This window comes from Crotalus tigris, unplaced genomic scaffold, assembly GCF_016545835.1.
Source record: "Crotalus tigris isolate CLP2741 ecotype Arizona unplaced genomic scaffold, ASM1654583v1 scf7180000019583.1695794, whole genome shotgun sequence".
Classification (NCBI taxonomy): Eukaryota; Metazoa; Chordata; class Lepidosauria; order Squamata; family Viperidae; genus Crotalus; species Crotalus tigris.
The window spans coordinates 923,322-945,520 of record NW_024097605.1 but is presented as its reverse complement, the minus strand read 5'-3'; the positions used below and the strand labels follow the sequence as shown (position 1 = coordinate 945,520).

General features: G+C 37.9%; 1 protein-coding gene across 5 annotated transcripts in view; it reads left to right on the top strand.

Moving 5' to 3' along the window:
- Positions 1-22,199, top strand: part of TAFA2 (TAFA chemokine like family member 2) — a 311,576-nt gene that overhangs the window by 78,937 nt on the left and 210,440 nt on the right. For 3 of the 5 annotated variants that reach the window (XM_039363734.1, XM_039363732.1, XM_039363730.1), the window contains exon 2: positions 10,906-11,049. The exons of the other annotated variants lie outside the window; for them this stretch is intronic. The gene's annotated coding sequence lies outside the window, so the exon portion shown is untranslated. The remainder of the gene's footprint in view (positions 1-10,905; positions 11,050-22,199) is intronic. 5 annotated transcript variants of the gene reach the window in all.

Genomic DNA, 22,199 nt, shown 5'->3' with positions numbered 1-22,199 from the left:
GGCCAAATGCCACCCCGGAGAGGTGGCCACTGAAGGGTGAAACTTTGAGGATCACGGGCCGGCAGTACCTGGCCTGTTGAAGTCAAAGCAGCCCCTGGAACCAGCAGAAGAAAGGCAGACTGCGATCATGCGATCTGCCATTAACAGCTGATCATCGGAGATGGAGAAACAGCACAGATTGACAGCAAGCAACTGAGCCGGGTGAGATCAGGCTCTTCTTTCCTGTTGAAGGTGGACTTTTTCTTTTAAAAATATCCTGTCTTTAGTGTGAGCGCGAAGCTCTTAGGGAGGGCGGGAGATTTTTTCTCCTCCCATACAGAAGCGGCGGTTTAAGCCATTTGCATTTTGCATTTTGAAATTTTTTTTTTATTTAAAAGTTTTACAAAAAATTACAAAATAGATCCCAAACCCACCCCCTACCCCCCACTTTCCAGAGCTGAATACAGGGTAATAGATATAATAATCATAATCTAACTAACATTAATCAACTATATATATAAACAAATATAATGTGCTTTAACTCTCTTTTAACACAAAGTAAACAATTTAAGAATAAACTTAATCATATAAACAAATTAAAATCCTAATATCTAAACAACACAATATCATAAAATTCCCACTATACTAAACTATTAATAATAATAATAACAATAATAATACTCTAAAATTTATTCATAAAATAAATGAAACTTTTTAGTCCCATATTTATTCTGAATATAATCTGTCCATTTTCTCCAAACCGAAATGTATCTTTCTTGTGAATAATCCTTCAAATAAGCAGAAATCTTAGCCATTTCTGCTAAGTTAGACACTTCAAGCGTCCATTCATCTATAGTAGGCAAACAATCCTTCTTCCAATATTGCCCTACCAGTAGCCTTGCTGCTGTTATTAAATTCAACATCAAATTATAATAATTCAACATCTACTATAATACCCAACAAAAATAGTTGAGGAGTAAACTTTATCTTTCTTTTAAAAATATTCTGAATGTTCCACCAAATCTTAATCCAAAAAGCTTTTACATTTCTACAGGTCCACCAAATATGGAAATAGGTTGATCTAAACTACCACATCTCCAACATTTGGGCTGCAAGTTAGGATACATACAAGACAACTTTTGGGGATCCAAATGCTACCTATAAAACATTTTATAAAAATTTTCTCTCAAACTTTGAGCTTGAGTAAATTTTACATTTCTAAGCCAAATTATTTCCCATGTGTCCAACAGAATCGGCTCCTGAATATTTTGTGCCTATTTTACCATACAATCTTTAACTAATTCCGTTTCAGAATCCAATTCTATTAAGACATTATAAATTCTCTTTATATGAGCTCGAGTGTGATCTTTAATCTGTTTTATCAAATTCACATCCTCTAAAGTAATACCAATCTTTTGATATAAACTCCACCTAACTAACAATTGATTATATTGAAACCAAGAGTGTACAATATTTTCTTGCTTCAACACGGCTAGAGATTTTAGTTGCTAGTCCTTCCCTTCCAAACTAAGTAATTCCTTATAAGAAATCCTATCCAAATTCACTCCTCTAGATACCCCCTCTGTCACGTGTCCGGAAATCCCCCAAATTGGACTTTTATAATTTAACCTATAATAATACTTCTTCCAGACACGTAATAAAGCATTTCTTAAAATATGAGATTTAAAAACTTGATCTACTTTTTAATTATAAATTAAGTATGCATGCCATCCATATAATAAATCCCATCCCTCAAGAAGAAGTATATTTTTATTTGTTAATTTAAGCCAATCGCTAATCAGAGTTAAAGCCACCGCATCATAATACAATTTTAAATTAGGCGCCTTAAGTCCTCCTCTTTCCTGTGCATCTTTTATAATCTTAAACTTAACTCTTGGTTTTTTCCCTGCCCAAATAAACTTATTAATACCCTTCTGCCATTCCTCCAAGTTGGCATCTTTTTTCAAAATAGGTATCATTTGGAACAAAAAAAGAAACTTTGGAAGAACATTTATTTTAACTGCTGAAATTCTCCCCAACAAAGATAATTGTAATTTTTTCCAATCATTTAAATCCTTTTGCACTTTTACCCACAATGTCTCATAATTATTTTTGTATAATTTAACATTAGAAACTGTAATATATACTCCTAAATATTTAACCTTTTTCACTATTTCAAAACCTGTTAATTTAACTAACATATCCTTTTCCTTCATAGACATATTTTTTGGTAATATTTTAGTCTTATTGTTATTAATCTTAAAACCTGAAACTTTCCCATACTGGGTTATAATTTCCATCAAATCCCTTACCGAATCTGTCGGTTGAGATAATGTCACAACCAAATCATCAGCAAAAGCTCTCAACCTATAATCATTCTGTTTTATTTTTATTCCCTTAATTGTAGTTGATTCACGAATTTTAATTAATAAAATCTCCATTGTTAAAACAAATAACAATGGGGATAATGGACATCCCTGTCTTGTACCCTTTTCAATTTTAAATGCTTCTGTTAATCCTCCATTAATTATAATTTGTGCCAATTGTTGTTGGTATATAGCTTTAAGAGCATACAAAAATTTATCCCCAAAATTCATTTTCTCTACAACTTTCAATAAGCATTGCCAATTTAACTGATCAAAAGCTTTTTCAGCATCCATATCAAAGCCATAGGAATTTGATTATTCTTATCCAAGTACTCAATTAGGTTAACAATTTTTCTTACATTATATTTCATATATCTTCCAGTTATAAATCCAGATTGATCACTATGGATTAATTGCTTCAAAACTTGCATTAATCTATTTGCCAATATTTTTGAAAAAATCTTATAATCTGTATTCAAAAGAGATATAGGTCTATAATTCTTAGGCTGGGTCAAATCTTGATCCTCCTTTGGGATTAACAATATGAAAGCCCTTCTCCAAGATAGAGGTACCTCTGCCCCCAGCAAAATACTGTTAAAAAGTTCCTTCAATGGTTCTATCATTTCTTTTTTTTATTGAAAGGTTTTTAAATTTTACAAAACAAATCCCCTCCCCAAACCCCCCCACCCTCCCATACCCTCCCCCACCTTCCCAAACCTCCCAAACCCTCCCCCAACCTTCCCAGAGCTGAGTACAGGCTTAATTAAAATTTTTCAGAAAAAGAAAAGAAAAACTTAAAACACATATAAATCCTAAACAAATCTAAATACATTAAATTAAATAGGTTATCTTCTCTAAAAAAATAATAATTGCAATCATTAAACACATTATAATATACTCTAAACATTTTCTAGTATCATACTTATATTATTATCCATCATTCTGTATAAACTCCCTCCAAAACACAAATTTAAACATTACTTTCTTTGAATATCTATACCTACAATATAAAATCTAATCTCTCCCTCTTTTGGTTCTATCATTTCTTCACATAACATTTTGAAATAAATTGCTGTTAATCCATCTATACCAGGAGCCTTACCAGCCTTTAATTGTTTGATTGCCCAAATAATTTCCTCAGAAGTAATTAAACAATTCATCTCATCTCGTTGATCATTAGAAAGTCTAGGAAAATGTGCTGCCTGTAAATACTTTTCTATATCTAAAGCTTGTATACTTTCACTAGCATATAACTTTGAATAAAAATCTAAAAAACTCCTTTTAATCAGGTTCTGTTGATATACCTCTTTACCTTTATAATCTATTTTCTCTTGACTTCTTTCGTAATTGGTAAGCCAACCATCTACCAGGTTTATTTGCATTGCAAAATGTATTATGTTTCATATACTGCAAATTAATTGCAATCTGATCAGCCATTAACATATTAAATTGCTCCCTAAGCATAGTTATAGAAACCCTTAACCTATTATACTATGGATTTAAAATCGGAGCCTTCTCTTTAAGTTTAATCTCTTCTTCCAACTCTATACGTTTTTGCATCTGTTTACGCCTGTTCGCATTATTCATTTGAATCAAAACCCCTCTCATATATGCTTTACTAGCATCCCAAACTATTGGCATTGAAGTACCCTTATACATATTTAAAAGAAAAAATTCCTTCAAATATTCTCTACATTTCTGTACATTCACCTCATATCTAAATAAATTTTCATTCAATCTCCAAGTCCTTCTATTCACATCTTCAACAGATAACTCCAACCATACAGGATTATGGTCAGACAATGTTGTAGGAAAAATCTTGACATTCTTGACCCAAGGAAAAAAGTCATCAGTAATTAAAAAAAATCAATTCTGGAATATGATTGATTCCTGTCCAAGAAAAAAGTAAAGTCTCTTTCTTCAATATTCCGTTCTTGCCAAATGTCTCTAAATTCCAAATCATCCTTCAAGTCAAAAAAAGCTTTGGGTAGCTTAGCATGATTAGAAAGTTTAAAAGAACCCTTCTTATCTTTACTTGAATCTAAAACACCATTCCAGCCACCCATCATAATAACATTTATAATCCAATTGAATTAATTTCTGATGTATCAACTTATAAAACTGTTCCTGTTGTTGATTAGGGGCATATAATCCAATAATCAGACATCTTTTACCATTCAATAATTTTTAATACGGTAAACTCTTTTAAGCCTGAACAGAAAATTTGGGAAGCTTTATTTTTTTTTAACTTGGAAAAGCCACTCTAACTCTTTATTTTCAAAACTTTATAAACATTCGTTGTGTTTTTCTTCCACTCTGGGCTGCTTTTTTTTTACTTAGTGCTGGGAATGGATACATTTTATCTCTTGTCACATGTCTGGTGTTTACTTTGACTAGGAACTTGGCTATACACCCAGACACTTGGCTATATGCCCAGACACCCTTATCTGATCTTGAAACCAGCTGAGAGGCTTGCTCTTTTTTCTTTTTCTTTTTTCTCTCTGCTTTAGCCTGCCTGTATAGCACACCCTATTTATTCTAGATACATGATATCTGCTGTCATCCTTTCCTTGGATTATAAACGCTCTGCAATGAAGAACTGAATATTGTGGAACACTTTTCTTTTTTCTTTTGTTTTTCTCTATCTGTGAATAGAAGCCCCTGGACTATAAATTGGACATATTTTTATTTTTTTTTAATTTATCTCATCCTCCCTTTTCTTGCTGGCTTTTTTCCATTGGCTATAATTTTTCTTTAGACCTTCCTTCCCTTTTTTTGAATTATCTTTTTTTTTACTTTTTTGGACTTCCCCTCCTAGCAATAGGAGTTTATTGGATTACAATTGGCCATTGGGCCACCTGGTGGATTATAATCTAACATATCAATCCAACAATGAGCACTTCAAACCTGACTAAACTTGGGAGAAAAGGATTTTCTGCTCCTGCCTTGACCTCCGCCAGTCCAGCTTATCAAAAATCAATAACTATAATGCTACAGCAAGAAAAAAATGGAAACCCCAACAAAAGGACACCCAGGCAATATTGCAGGCAATTGCAGCCCAGGCAGCTTCCTCAACTAAAAACTATGAAGATCTGAAAAAAGACCTTGACAAAAATTATGAAGATTTGAAAAACCATTTCGCTAAAATGAATCAAAAAATTCAACAGGCGATTACAGATAACCAACAAAAGATCCTAAAGATAGAAGATAAATCAATGGAAGTTGATCATAAATTAGAATCCTCACAAGAGGAGAATCAAAGACTGGCTCAAACAAATATGGAACTGGAAGATTCTCTTGCGGTGATAGAGATGGAAAGAGCATCATACTTCTTAAGATTCCAAAACATAATAGAAGACAAGGATGAGAATGTGTCAGGATTGATAGTTGAGCTACTTACAGACCATTTAGGAATGGGAAAGACTCATATGGAAGGAGAAATAGACCAGGTCTTCAGAGTTAACTCAAGTTACGCCAGAAGAAACAGAGTTCCCAGAGAAGTCCTTGTTAGATTTCTTAAAAGATCTATCTGAGACGAGATTTTGAGAATAGTAAGAGATCAACCCTTAAAATACAAAAAAAAAGAAATACTAGTCCTTAAGCAACTTCCTAGAAGGATAAGAGAGGCTTGAAGAGACTATCTGTTTTTAACCAGGAAATTGATTAACAAAAGAATAGATTTTAGATGGTTGGTCCCAGAAGGGATACTAACCTTCTGGGACTCGAAAAGATACAGATTGGATACCTCGCTTAAAACAGTGGAATTCTTTGACAAGCATAGATCTTTTTTGGAAAAAGGGGATCCTGAACCTAAGAAACAAGAGGAGATGGGTGCTGTAGGAGCGTCTGAACAACTAGAGGAGGAAGAAGTTAAAAAGACCACCCCAGAGGAAGAAACAAGACTGAGAGACTTGTTTTATTATTTTAATGTACAGTGAAACTGCTGTTAAATTAAGGTTTTATTCAGGAAAAATAATTTTGTAACCATTTACATAATGTTTAAAATGAAAAAGCATTTTGTCAAAAAAGGCAAAAAAAATTGGAAGTGAAATAAAAAATTATCCATGCTTTTGATTTTGGAAAATATAGGCATACTTTACTACTTGCTGGATTTTTGAGCTAGTGGAACATAAAGTAAGTAATTAGAAGCTAACAGCTTAATGATATTGAATAATGTATTTTTCTTATTTTTCTCATTAATGGTGAAATGTATACAAACATTAATTATGACAGTACAAATTCAAACATACATTTTGTGAATAACTTGATTAACTTCCTTTCCAACAAATGAGACAAGTAAAAGAAATCTTAGTGAACAGATTTTTTTCAATCCACAACTATAAGGCAAAATATTTTTAGAAGGCACAATTAAAAATTGTTGCATAATATAAAAATTAAATAGTATATTAGAACATTTTCTTTATGTATTCATATTCTAGAGAGCAAGAAGATGATGTAATCATCATCAACAATATAATTAATTAAATATAGTTAAATGCCATAAAATACATTTTCTGGTGCAATGCAAATCAAATGAAAGAAGAAACAAAATGTAAAAAACAAGAACAACAGCGTATGGGGTTGATTAACAAATAACACAAGAGAGTTAGATTCTTCACTTAGGCCCTGGTTAGGATAGATGGCAGACCCCTTGTGAAATTATTTTCTATTAGCGTTTGCATGCTTTTTCTTTTTTCTATATTTGTAGTTAAAGTTTGCTTTAAATTGTCTAGAGTTATAACATAGGATGGTCTACAAATTAAATACTTTGTTCAGTCCCTTGGCACCAGGGATAGCTAGTACTGTAAAATAAAAGTAAAAGTTTGTTCACTTTAATGTAATAGTTGTGATTTGCTAGTTTTCAGGGGAGGTAGGATTTTTAAAAATGTCATACTTTTAATATGCATTAGCTGCCTTCAAAATATTTATTAATATTAAATGAAATGCTGCTTTAAGTGTATATTGCTCCATAATAGCTTGTTTAATGCAGTATAAAGTTCCACAATTCAGGCAGAGCTTAAATATAGAGGACAGCAACCTTTTGAGTCCTCAGTGAGATCACATGATTGCAAATAGTGCAGTGCCTCTCTTGACCTGACCACATCTCATTCAAAATTGCAGAAAATTCATTTGATTTCATATAAAACTATAGTTAGTCCTCGACTTATGATCATAGTTGAGCTCAAAATTTCTGTTGCTAAGTGAGATAATTGTTAAGTGAATTTTGCTCATTTTACAGCCTTTCTTGCCACAGTTGTTAAGTGAATCATTACAGTTGTTACGTCAGTGACATGGTTGTTAAGTGAATCTGGCATCCCCATTGACTTTGCTTGTCAGAAGGTCACAAAATCCAGATGCTTGGCAACTGACTCATTTTTATGACAGTTGCAGTGTCCCAGGGTCATGTGATCAATCATCATAAATATGAATCAGTTGCTAAGTGTCTGAATTTTGATCACATGACCATGGAGATGTTGCATAGGACATAAGTGTGAAAAATGATCATAAATGGTCACTAAATGAACTGTTGTAAGTTGAGGACTATTTGTACTGGAATCTTGTGATATGTCACCAAAACCTCAGAAGAATCTGATGTTTCCACACACAAGCACTCATTTTTATCCATTTTCAGTTCATAGGAACTGGAATGGAAACTGGTGATATAATATTGCCTTTATACAAATTAATGGTGAGATCAGATTTGGAATAATTGTACAGTTCTGGATAGCATAGAGCTAAAAGAAGAATATTAAGGTATTAATGTTATAGAGCAGTGGTGGCGAACCTTTTAGAGACCTTTTATGTATTGCTGGGTGCCAAGTGGGTGTGGCCTGCTGGGTGGGCGTGGTTATGGTGGTCATGGCAGATTGGGTGGGCGTAGCCAGCTTGATGTTGCTCCTGGGGAGGGATGCTTGTGGCAGCTGGGCATGGTTGGGGGAGATCAGGGGGTCTCTGGCAGGTGGGGCAGTGGGCAGGAGGGCGACTTGGTCAGCTGATGGCTTGGGGGGGGAAGGGGGCAGATACACCCCTTCCCAAATGCTGCCATCTGCCCCCCCAGCCTGGGGCTGGTCAGATTCCCCCCATGGGTAGCACTGTGCCCATTCCCGACCAGCCCTCCTCCTCCATCCTCCTCCTCCTGTGGGCAAACCGCGGCTTACTGAGCTGGGCGGCACCTCTCCCTGCACGCGTCCTCAGGTGGAGGAGCTGGGCAGTCACGGCTCTCACTCCCCTCCGGCCTCTATCCGCCCGAGGCCTGAGCTCGACGCGCCCGGTTGGCCAGTGATGGGCTGGAGAGTGCAGGACGGCAGCAGCTGCCCCGGGACGAGGGGTGGGTGCTCCCGATGTCTGCAGGGGAAGGGGCATGGAGGCTCCACGCCCAGTCTAGCCCAACCCCTGCACGGCACAGAAAGCGAGGCAGCAGCCCCACGTGCGTCCAACTGAACCCTTGCAGAGTGCCATTCTCCTGCCGCTTTCCCCTCCCACTCGCCGCACGGATCGTGCTCCTGCTGCTTGGAAAAGGCCTCTGCTGCCCGGAACAGGCCGCTGTTATGCTGCAAAAAGGCCTCTGCCACCTGAAATGGGATGTTGGGACGCCGCAAAAAGGCCTCTGCCACCCGGAACGGCCATGGGGGGAGTGTGATAAGGCCTCTGCCCCCCAGAACGGGCTGCTGGGATGCCACAAAAAGGCCTCTGCTTCCCGGAACAGCCACTGGGATACCTCAAAAAGGCCTCTGCCGCCTGGAACAGCTGTGGAGGGCGCGAAAAGGTCTCTGCTGCAAGAACGGGCTGCTGGGATGCCACAAAAAGGCCTCTGCTCCCTGGAACGACCACTGAAACACCGCAAAAAGGCCTCTGCCGCCGGAACGGCTATGGGGGCACGTGAAAAGGCCTCTGCCATCCAGAATGGGCCATTGGGATGCCACAAAAAGGCCTCTGCTGCCCAGAACGGCTGTGGGGGGCCATGAAAAGGGCTCTGCCGCCCAGAACGGGCCACTGGGACTCCACAAAAAGGCCTCTGCCACCTGTAATAGGCTGCTGGGATGCTGCAAAAAGGCCTCTGCCACCCAGAACGGCTGTGGGGGGTGCGCAAAAAGGCTTTTGCCACCCAGAATGGCTGTGGGTGGTGCAAAAAGGCCTCTGCCACCCAGAACAGCCACTGGGATGCCATGAAAAGGCCTCTGCCACCTGGAACGGCTGTGGGGGGCATAAAAAGGCCTCTGTCGCCCAGAATGGCTGCTGGGATGCGGCAAAAAGGCCTCTGCTGCCTGGATCGGCCTGGGGGGGAGGCGTGAAATTGCTTTGCAGGCATAGATCTAGGTGGCAGAGGCCTTATCCAGGCCTCTGGAGCCCGTATCAGGCTGCTGGATTGTCGCAAAATCGCTCTGGAGGCTTACCTGTAGTCATGCTGGCAGCTGCCTCCACCATCCACCCCTGATCTGCCCAACTCTTGCAGTTGCTCCCTGGCTCTCAGTGCAGAGAGAAAGAGAGCGAGAGCACAGGCGCACATGGAGAGGGAGAGGGGAGCAGCTTGGTCCTGCCTCCCTCTGGGGCGATGGTGTGCATGCCCACAGGGATGGCTCAGCATGCCGCCTGTGGCATGTGTGCCATAGGTTCACCACCACTGTTATAGAGCAGGGCTTTTCACCAGTGGTACGGGTACCACCTGTGGTACATTGGCACCTGGCAGGTGGTACGTGATCATCCTAGAAAAGTGCTAGCGGGGGAGGGGAATGAGCTGAACCAGAGGTACCACCGCACCATGCTGAGAGAGAGATGGATGGAGCTGCAGGACTGTCAGGGCTCAGTGGAAGCGTCAGAATCAGCGCCAGGCTCCAGGTGCAGCTCTGTGCTGATCCTGCCACTTCTACTGAGCCCAGAAGAAACGCCGATCAGCTGGAATGTTGCAGCATCTCCAGGGTCTTGTGATTTACATTCAGATCTTGGCAACTGATTCATATTTATGACGGTCACAGTGTCCTAGGGTCATGCGAAGTAACCAAAACCTGCTGCAACCACCCAGCAGACGGGGGGAATAAAAACCAAACACCCCCACCCCACCTCCGCTGCCAATCCTCAACAGAAATGCTCACAACAATGGAAACCTCGGACAGGAGGAAGAGTGCCGCCGGTTAGGCAGGCAGGTGTCTTGCTCGGCTGTGGCTTGGGGGGCACTTTTTTCAGTGCCATTGTAACTTCGAACAGTCACTAAGTGAACTGTTGTAAGTTGAGGACTACCTGTACTTTATCACTTTTTTCCTTTATTTTGTCATCAAGTTTTTGACACCTTGCTAGGCAACTGGTGGTACTCAGATATTGCCATATCCTAAAAGTGGTACAATGGGTGAAAAGATTGAAAAGCCCTGTTATAGAGGATATTACAGAACTAGAAGAAGAGCAAAAAAATTGGCAATCTAAATGACATGTAGTGTTTCTGTGCATGGAAATACTACAGCAGATGGAACTGTTTAGGAATGAATAAGAGAAGGCTTGATAGAGGTATATACAACCATGCATTGACTAAATAACACAGATAGATATTTTGCTCTCTCTCGAAAATTAGATCTTGATGCCATCCACAGAAACTAAATGCAGAGATTCAGGAAAGACCACAGAAGCTGCCTCCTCCTCCTCCTCCTTGACAGGAATTGATCAGCTGGCTTGTCACGACTAGCCAAAAGTTACCCAACCAGCTTTCATGTCTAAGGTAGGACTGGCATTAATAATCTCCTAGATTCTAGCCTGGTACCTTAACCACTAGTCCAAACTGGCGTTTTAAATATACAGTATCATATAGTTAAATTGTAAAATTGCCTCCAAATAATGAAAGTGGCTGCTAATTTGAAAGGTTATAAATGGGACCTGGGTAAGTTGTTTGGTTTTAGTGTTAATGATTGTTTACTGTTTACTGATTCATAGGCCATATGCCTTAAATATAAGGGGAATATTTTTCCTTATGAATAACTCTAAAATTAAAAATATTGTAGCTACTTATGTACTGCCTTACTGTTGTGAGTAATTGAGTAATACCTGAGGGTTCGGATAATCTGATTTGTATATTATCCAAGGATTCTGTTTGGTGATCACTGTTTCCAACTGTTGGTTTTTCTCTGCTGTTCACTATTTCTTGCTAACAGCATATATTTGCCTCACAAATCTTCCTTCTATGGATTTACCAAGCTTTTACTATATAGATAAAAGTAAAGGTTTCCACTGTCTGGTAGTGTCTGGGAGCGGTGCTCATCTGCGGTGCTCATCTGCATTTCTTAGCATTGTCTGAAGACATTTCCATGGTCATGTGGCCAGCATGGCTATATGCCAAGGCACACAAAACATTGTTACCTTCCCACCGAAGCGGTATCTATTTATTTACTTGCATTTCCATGCTTTCGAATTGCTAGGTGGGAGGAGCTGGGGCAAGTAACAGGAGCTCACCCCATCATGTAGCGCTTTGGTCTCAAACCCAGGTTGCCAACTGACAAGCTCAGAATCTTTAATCACTGAGCCATCGTGCCCCCCCAACCTTTTATAGAAATTATTTTAGACTAGTACTCAAAAACCAACCTATTTCTAAAGAATGGAAGATTTATTTTTAATAGTGCTTATTGTTAAAAACAAGACCCCCCCTTTTCCAATTTAGGACTATATCTAAGCCCTGGCTTCAAGGCTAAATCTGGCAGAAATCTTACCCACATGGATAAGATTGGCATATGAAAAATCTTTATTGCAATAAGAAAGGAACAGAATCAACCATCTGCAGACTAGACATGCAATCCAGGGAGATTTGTTGTTTCCCTGGAGCAAAAATCAAAGATGTGGCCGAGAACCTAACCAAAATAATTAGGCCCACAGATTACTACCTTTTCCTCCTCCTTCACATCAGGATGACTGACACAACAAAGAACCTGAGTACAGTATTGAGAGATTATAAGCAACTAGGCAATAAAGTTAAGGAGCTAGAAGAACAAGTAGTGTTCTTATCAGTACTCCCAATGAAAGGCCAACCCCCACTGAGGAAAAAAAGAATTCTAAAAATAAAGCACTGGCTAAAGGGTTGGTATTGCCAAGAAAACTTTGGTTTCCTGGACCATGGACTGCATTTCCTATGCAAAGGACTCTTGGCAAGGGATGGGCTGCACCTCATGGTAACAGAGAAAAATGTACTCGGAAAAAGACTGGCCCAACTCATCAAGAGGGCTTTAAACTAAAATTGAGGGGGAAGGGTGAACAATCTTTAGAATCAGTCATAACCAGTCATAAATCCCAAGAAAACAAACAATGAGGTAGGGAGTGTTATGTGCTCCTGGCTACTTTCCTTCGTGACCAGAGGCAAGCTCGCCTGACCAATAACCAGCCAAGACACAGTGAAGGTCTTTTGTTTCGTTTATTGCAATAAGCGGGGAGAGAAGCTTTCAAAGCTTAGTTCTCTCCAAAGTTTTAACCCAAAATATCTCCTTCTTTTATTCATCCCTATCACCGGCCGCTACAGCCCTCCTCTTTCCCCATTGGCTGAGGTAGTATGAGGTTACACTCTTTCCGTCCACCTATACACATTTCCTGATAACATACTAAATCATATTCACTTATACAATAAGAATAAGAAAAATTATTTTCTTATGGTTATTTTTAAACTCAATATATTTATGTCCCCATTTTGAACAATAAGTTCTTTTTCTGTTCTCCATTCAACCTTCCTTTCTGGCTAGCCATTTCCTATAAAAAAACTATTTATCTATTTTATGACTTTCCTCTTCCTTTCTCAGATCCAGCTATTTTTGCCTCTATGGTTATCTTACTTCCTTAATGTCTTCCTGACTCTCACCATCAATATTTTTCTTACTCGTTTCCATTGTATTGTAGGTTTTAACTGTCTCTGAAGATTTATCATATTGATGTATATTTATCAGGAGTGATGAGAAAAAAAGAAAAACTCAAACAACAATCAGGAAATGCAGGAAACATGCCCACAGAAAGCCATAAAGGTCTTAAATGCTTATATACAAATGCTCAAAGCTTGGGGAACAAACAGAGTGAACTAAAAGCAATAGTACACGAGGGCAGGTATGACATAGTTGGCATTACAGAAACCTGGTGGGACGAAACCCACAATTGGAATGTACTGATGGATGGATACAAATTGTTTATTCCAGTTTACTGGAATGTATTATATGTAGGAAAAGCCTGTATAATAGATAGAGCTTGTAAGATACCTGAAGTCTATTTTTTAAAAGAGAAAGATTTCCCTTGAAATAATTCCGTTTGTTGTTGTTGTTGTCAAAGAACCACATTTAAGTAATCTACTTAATCCGAAATATATACGGTATTCAGGGAAGCATCTTGGTTTTAGGCTAATAGTACAGTGTTAACTTTCTATTCTAGGATATTGTTTTGAAAATTGGAGGAGAGATTTGTGAGTTGTGTTATGTGCTCCTGGCTACTTTCCTTCGTGACCAGAGGCAAGCTCGCCTGACCAATTACCAGCCAAGACATGGTGAAGGCCTTTTGTTTCGTTTATTGCAATAAGCGGGGAGAGAAGCTATCAAAGCTTGGTTCTCTCCAAAGTTTTAACCCAAAATATCTCCTTTTATTCATCCTTATCACCGGCCGCTACATCCCTCCTCTTTCCCCGTTGGCTGAGGTACTATGAGGTTACACTCTTTCCGACTGCCTCCTACATATTTCCTGCTACATACCAAATCATATTCACATATACAATTATAATAAGAAAAATTAGACATTTAAATGGTTATTTTAAACTCAGTAGATATTTATGTCCCCATTTTAAACAATAAGTTCTTTTAAAAAATAAGAATCTTTTCAATTCAGTGTGCCTTTCTTCTTATCTTATTCAGCTTAGTTTCCTATCCTCCCATTCAACCTGTCTTTCCTGGCTAATCATTTCCTTTTACAGCTTTTCTTTATGTTAACCTTTCCTCTTTCCCACCATAGCTTCTCTACTCTGAAATTTCCACTGCAGCAAATTCAATTTTAAATTTCTCTTTCAATATTAAATTTTGAAGACCTTTCTTTTACTTCTATCAAATCCCCCCTTTTGATTTTATTACACTGAAAGGTCTTCATTATCATGTTTAGAAAATCTTATAACTATTAACTGTATAACTTCTTCTTTTCCTAAGACTTTCCTAAAAGCTTTTCCTACAGCTTTGGTTAAAGTAGATCCACATAAAGGAATACATTGCAGACATGCACAACACATAAGTCCTACAACCACTAAAAAATTTAAGCCAAGAAACATTTGTCTTAACCATTCAGTGTTGGGAAACCAATTAGTTAACCAACCCCAATCGCTCCACGTATTTTCATACTTTTGTTCAGGAACTTTAGCCACTTTCCTGATTCCTTTTGCAATATCCATTCTGCTTCATGATTATCATCTACCTTTAAATCCCACTTTTTTTTTACCTTTATTTCCCAGGCTGCTCTGGTCTGTTGTCTTCAATAATATTAGAATTAGAATCCACCCCTCATGATTATTACACAGTATTTCACACCCACAAATTGATCCACAATTTCAACAATAATAACAGCTACAGCAATCACAGTGACAATAACAAAAGATATACATTTACTACCTAATTCTTACAATGTACAATTCTACATTTTCAGTTTCTAATGGTATGACGTCTGTCTTAGTTCTTCATTCTATTTGTAACAAACCACTTTTACTTCTCTGATGAGTCATCACCAACATTTTTGTTCTTCATCTGGGGTCACCTGAAATTCTAATAGAGATATTCAAAATAGGTAGGGGTTCTGGTCCACTACCCATTCAAGTCCTTTGAAACGTGGCTTTCAGTCCTTGTTCTGGAATAACCATCCACCCTCTTTCAGGTCCAGTCACCACCTTTGCTCGTGTGTAGTGAGTCCAACCCTTCTCAGCCCTCCGGACAGCAGATTTAACATAAGGAACTTCCCTTCTTTGGTTGTAGAAGTTCCTCCTTCCATTTATGAATCAGCACCCACTGTCCTGGCTGGATCTTATGGACTGGAAATTCCAAAGGAGTTGTTTGTGCCACCAAGCCTTCCTGTCAAAGAGAAGACAGAGACCCCAGTACTTGTTCTACATTTAGCTATTTGTCTCCCTCCTTTGGGAGCCTTAACCCTTTATTAACCCTTTTACATATCAAATATCCCTCTGTAGCCCTTTGGGCTATCCCATAAATTCCAAGGGTAGCATAGAATTTCAAATACATTTCTACCTATGCTTTAATTCCCCAATGATCCCCCTCATATAGTTTTTGGATCATCATTCTTGCAGTATCTTGTGATAACCACAGAATCCCCTTAAGATCATTTTTGTTGTTTGGTAATTATAAATCTACTATAGCCTCAATCCTTTTACTATCTATTTTCCTTTCCCCTTCAACTATAATATATCCTAGATATTTTTACCTCCTTTCATATCAATTGGTATTATTTGCTAGACACCCTCAATCCTTTCTGCCAAAAAGTTGCTTTGCCATTTCTTTATAATTTCCAGAATAAGATCTTACAAAACTGGGAAGCTACATAAAAATGTATTTGCTTCCACAGCTTAAAAGTGGAGGAAAGAAAAGAAAGAACAAAAAATCATTTGTCCTGTATCAGATAGACTATACTTGTCCATGGAAGCTCTATCAAAAATTGTCACATTTTTCTTTCTCCTCCCCCTTTCACCCTGATTAGATACCATTACCATTACAAAAATATAACTCAATAAACTTATTGTAAATAACACATTCAGGATTTTAAAAGGTAAAGCACATAGGCTCACCAATTAGCATTGGGCCAATATTTCTGGAATGCCTTTTGTCTGAGGCAGACATCAAACAGGATAGCTGAGAAGACAAAAGATTGTTTCTCCCTTCCCCCACTCACTAAACCAGACAGAGTAAAAATTTATACAAAACTTTTGCTTGAAACAGCCCTCAGGAAGAAAATTGCCATAACATTTACAGATGTGGCTTGCCAAAACCTCCCTCCTAGGGCTGAACAAAAATAAACCAGTCCCAAAACATTCAGCCAACCTTCATGGCTAAAGCAGGATTTGAACATGTTGGAATATTCATGAACAGGAAGAGTCATGTGGTAACTCAGTCAGCCAATGTGAAGAAAGTGCTACTGAGTCTCTGCAAAAAGAGTATTGAGTTAGGAGCTGGATTTCCAGTCTCAAGTTTTGTCTCTGGTCTGTCTCTGTAAGAAGACTTCATAAAGCTATGTTGCTGTAAAGAAGAATGGTATTGTAAATATTTTTATATAAATATAAAGTTATTTGAATCAGCTAAATGCAGTCAACTGTGAGAGCTTCTGATTTATTTTTTCACCAATAGAGAAATTAAAATTCTCTAACAGGTTATGGGCCCAGAGCTTACTGAGGACTGCATTGTAATTTAAAGCTGGAAGAAATTGCCTGTGTTTAGAAAGTATAATAACAAGGAAGAATTAGCAGAATGGCTGCAATGGAATTTAAGGAAAGCTGTGTGCCTCGTTTAGGCCAGAAGAATTACATTGTGTGGGTTGCAAAAATGTGGTATATTGTTGAAAATCCACCACAAGTATTTGCAGCTGCAGATCAGAAAAGCCATGATCAAGCAATGGCTTATCTCATCTTGAATTTAGATGATGATCAATTTCTAAATGTTGCAAATTTAAAGACTGCAAAGGAGATTTGGTTGAAATTGAGAGCTGTGCACGTGAATGTTTCTGCATGCAATATAGTACAATTGTCAAGAAAACTTTACAGGACCTGTTTGCAACCAGGTGAATCTGTGGAACAGCATTTAAATAAAATGCAAAGTTTATTTTTGGACTTAGAACAACGTGGGATTAAATTCCCTGAGTCCCAGAAGGTTTTATTGGTGTTGAACAGTTTAGATAAAACCTGGGACACAGTTTCTGCAATATTTGAATGCAAAGAAGAGCAAGACTTAAAGTTTGAGGCTTTAAAGGCATGTTTGCTTAATGAAGAGGAAAAACGCCATTTTAGAAGCAGCCACGAGGAGGAGAAATTCCTGAGGAGGGGGTCCAGACTGCAAGTCTCCAGAGGAGAAGAAACAAGCAGATCAGACCCGGACCAAATTGCAACAAAAGAGAGATTTTGCAAGCAGAGAGCTTTACAAGTAAAGACTTGCTACATTTGTGGAGCGAGCACACATTTGCAAAGGAACTGTTTGCAGAGGAACAATTTGCAGAAAAAGACATTTGTGCAAGGAAAAAGGACTGTTTTGCAAAAGCAACATTTTGGTGTTGCAAAAGTTTGCTATAGCAACAACAGAGACAAGTGGCTAATTGATAGTGGGGCAAGTCAAACAATTGTTAATGACTCTGAATTATTTTGCAGGTTTGTTCCAGTAGCACAAGAAGCTGTGGCTTTGGCAAATGGCCAGAAAGCAAAAGTCATTGGAAGAGGCGATGTAAAAATTCCATATTTGGAATCAAAGTTTACCAATGTGCTTTGTGTACCTGAGATGGAACATAATTTGTTAAGTGTGTCTAATTTAGACAAACAAGGTTTTGAGGTCATTTTTGTAAATGGGAAATGTCTCATCAAAAGGAATGGGAATATTTGTGCAGAAGGCATAAAGGAAGATAATCTATATGTATTGCAGGGACAAAAGGTTCAATGTTCCCATATATTTAAGAATGTTGCAGAGCATGATTCATGTGTTCATCTTCTGCATAGAAGACTTGGCCATGCAAGCTTTAAAGTTTTGCAGCAAATGCAAGATTTTGCAGAAGGGTTAAATTTGAAGGGATGCAAAACATATTTGGACTGTGCAGTATGCAAAGCATCAAAGTCAAAGGCATTCTCAGTTAGTAAATGTAGCACAAGACAAACAAAAAGAGTTCTAGAGCTGGTCCATGCAGATCTGGTGGGACCTATGCAAGCCAGTTTGGGAGGAGCGAAATACGCACTGGTAATTGTTGATGATTATAGCAGGTATTCATTTTGCTACTTGCTTAGAGATAAGACAGAGGTGCTACAACAATTCAAACAGTGGGTAAGTTTTGTAGAGAGAAGGTACAGACAACAAGTGTGTCAGTTGCAAACTGACAGAGGTACTGAATTTATGTCAACTAAATTCCAACAATGGTTGGGGCAATTGGGGATAAGACACAGACGTACAAATCCTTACACAGCAGCAGAGAACGGTGTAGCTGAAAGAAGGAATGGTGTTTTGCAAACAATGAAAGATTCATTATTGGAGGATTCCGGTTTGAGCAGGTCATATTGGGGAGAAGCCATATTGACTGCTAATTATGTAGTTAACAGGCTGTGGAGTTCCTCCATTAATAATACTCTATATGCCATTCTATATGGGAGAAAGCCATCACTGGCACATTTGAGAATTTTTGGAAGTACTGCATGGGTACATAGCGATGGAAGTAAAAGAATTATAATTTCAAGGTCTGCTAATTTTGCAGAACAAAATTGGGACAGAATTAATGCAAATTCTGGGTATGTCTCACTTAATGATGATCTGTTTAGTGACAATAACTCATCTAATGATGAAAAAATCATTATTGAAGATGTCAATGTTCAGGGAGGAGACGCTGAACAAGACATGAAACCAGAAAGACTTGAGACACAGGAGCAGTTAATACCACATAGGTCAGAGCGATGTAATAAAGGAATTCCGCCTGACAGATATTCTGCCAGCAAGGTAAAGATTTGCGATGTGTGGTATGAGCCAAGAATTTATAAAGAGGTATTGGCATTACCAAAAGCTGAACAAGAAAAATGGAAGGAGGCCATGGATAAAGAGATGAAATCCATGGGAGACCATGAAGTATTTAAATCAGTGACTTTGCCACAGGGAACCAAAGCTGTGGGTTGTAAGTGGGTATATAAGAAAAAGGTATTGCCAAATAATGATATACAGTATAAGGCCAGGTTAGTGGCACAAGGTTTTTCACAATTTAAGAATATATTTAGTCAATAGGTCTGATGTCTCTTCCTGTCATGAAGGAGGAGTGTTGGAATATTCGTGAACAGGAAGAGTCATGTGGTAACTCAGTCAGCCAATGTGAAGAAAGTGCTACTGAGTCTGTGCAAAAAGAGTATTGAGTTAGGAGCTGGATTTCCAATCTGAAGTTTTGTCTCTGGTCTGTCTCTGTAAGAAGACTTCATTAAGCTATGTTGCTGTAAAGAAGAATGGTATTGTAAATATTTTTATATAAATATAAAGTTATTTGAATCAGCTAAATGCAGTCAACTGTGAGAGCTTCTGATTTATTTTTTCACCAATAAAGAAATTAAAATTCTCTAACAGAACTCAAATCCAGCCATGCAGCCTGTGGCTATAACCCTGAAACCAAATTGGTTTTCTATAAAGATTTCCCTTCCCCTCCTTGGCTCCAAGAAAAAGGAAAACAAATTGGACACATAAAAGTATGCAGCAATTAATCGTCTTTTTTTTTGCAGTAGCAAGTAGTCCCAAAGACACATATTTATCAGATGTTAAATAAAACATCATAAGATTGTTCCTTTGACAATAATACCCTCAAATGCATTATTAAGGATAAATCCAAACTCAAATGCAAAGGAAAATCACTGAAGCATGCCACACATACAAAAACAGGATATCAAAGTTGGATGGGACATTAGAGGTCCTCTAGTCCAACCCCTTTCTGAAACAGGAAACTCTATCCATTTCAGACCCTATCAATTTCTAACCTCCTCCCAAAAACCTCCAATAATGAAGCATCCACAGTTTCTGAGACAATTATCCCACTGATTAATTATTCTTACGGTCAGGAAATTTTATCCAATTTCTGTTCTTTAAAAACACACATACACACACAAACAAACAAACATGCAGACAGAAACTGCCTCCCCCCCCTTTTCTTCTTCTTCTTTTTTCTGCATCTCTTACTTTTCCAAGGCAGAAATTCTTGGGTTAAAAAAGTAACAAACTAAACATGTTTAAAAGGATTGCTCAAAAATTTTAACCCCCTTCCATAGCCCTTCCACCATGGGCTTTAAATCCATTCTTCCTTCCAACGTAATGTTATACTGTATCTGGTGAATTACTTCACCAAGGTTCTTTAAAGTCACCTTTAAAGGATCCATGTGTACCCCTCTTCTATTGCCCTCTTGCGCCCATATAAGAGGGTCCACTTTTCCTTGAGCTTCCTCACTCAAGGTCATAATATTTACAATTATTTCTCTTTCATTCCCCATAATAGCAACCCCCCAATTTACCAATTAAGTACCCCCTGGCCAAATTGCAATACAAAGTTCAGGTCCTTTTACTACTGTCTGGACCATAGCAGATTTAATTATTGTTACTTCTACTACATGTCCATAATTGCCTGATCCTTAATCTTCCTTTTCCCAATTTGCATTCTTGGAGGTATATAGTTCAGGGTAAATCTGGTGGCTCCAGAATCCACCAAGTACACCCTTTCCTCCTCCAGGGATCCAACCTTTAAGGTTTATCAGGGGTTCCTAAAAAGCTGGACCAAAAAAACAGATTAGTCCCGACACCCCTAATCCTCAAAATTCACCGGTTCAGGTCATTCCCCTCCCCCACTACCACTTTTCTAGGATGGTCGTGTACCACCTGCCAGGTGCCAATGTACCACAGGTGGTACCCATACCACTGGTTGAAAAGCCCTGTATTAGAAGATGGCATAGAGTTGGAATGGTGGGCATACTTGCAAATACAAGCACGATATAGAAAAGATGAAAAAGAACCTGGGATTAAACTAGAATATACAGAAGTAGACAAAATTCTGCTAGGAACTGAAGACAAAATGATAAAAAAAATTACCAAGATTTATTAGAACAAAGTAGGCCAGCAGAACAGATGAAAGATACAATGTTAATTTGGAATAAAAACTTTGCTATAATATCGAGTTAGATTATTGGGAACTACTGTGGGACAGGAATAGCAGATTAACATTAGCTACTACTTACAAAGAAAACTTATATAAGATGTTTTATAGGTGGCACCTCCCCCCTATAAGGCTAGCAAAAATAGACAAAAAATCTTCACCATTATGTTGGAAATGTAGAAAAATACCAGGGGCTTACTATCATATGTGGTGGGAATGCTTAGAAGCTCGAAAATTTTGGCACTTGATAAAGAATTGGTTAGAAGAGATACTATCATTAAAAACTGAAGCAAAACTAGAACTCTTTTTATTAGGGATCACTATGGATAAATTCAGCAAAGGAGCTTTATATTTAATTCTGCACATTTTAACCGCAGCAAGATTAACATATACTCAAAATTGGAAAAGAAAAGAAATCCCCCCTGAAGAAGAAATACTAAACAAAATTCTATCCTGTGTGGAAATGGACAGACTGACATTAGAACTCAAAAATAAAAGAGAAACAGAGAACTTTGAAATTTGGAATGAAGTGTATAATTGGCTGGATTTTAAGAGGTACGCTGGGACAAAGACTGATGATGAAATTCTTATTTTAATATTTGTTATATCAGATAGAACCAAAAGTTATTTAACTAGGATGTACTTTATTGAAAGAATGCACACTGTGTAACAATATAATAATATAAAGTAATATTAATAGTATCATTTAAACAGGGAAGTTGTATCATGTCCAATGTGTCTTTTTTGTCTTTAATTGTATTATGTTTAATGTGTCTTTTGTATTTTTTAATTGTATATTCAATAAAATTTTGTAAAAAAACCACACACAAAGTAATTATCATACCTAAAACAAACATATTGTTCCAAAAGATACCTTCTTACTATATTTCACATATATGTTCTATTTCTTAACCTAATAACTCTTTATATAAAACCTTTTCCTTATTACAATTCCAAACTATAATCTAGTCAATAATTCATCTCAGTTAGCATTAAATACTAACTGAAATCAGTCAA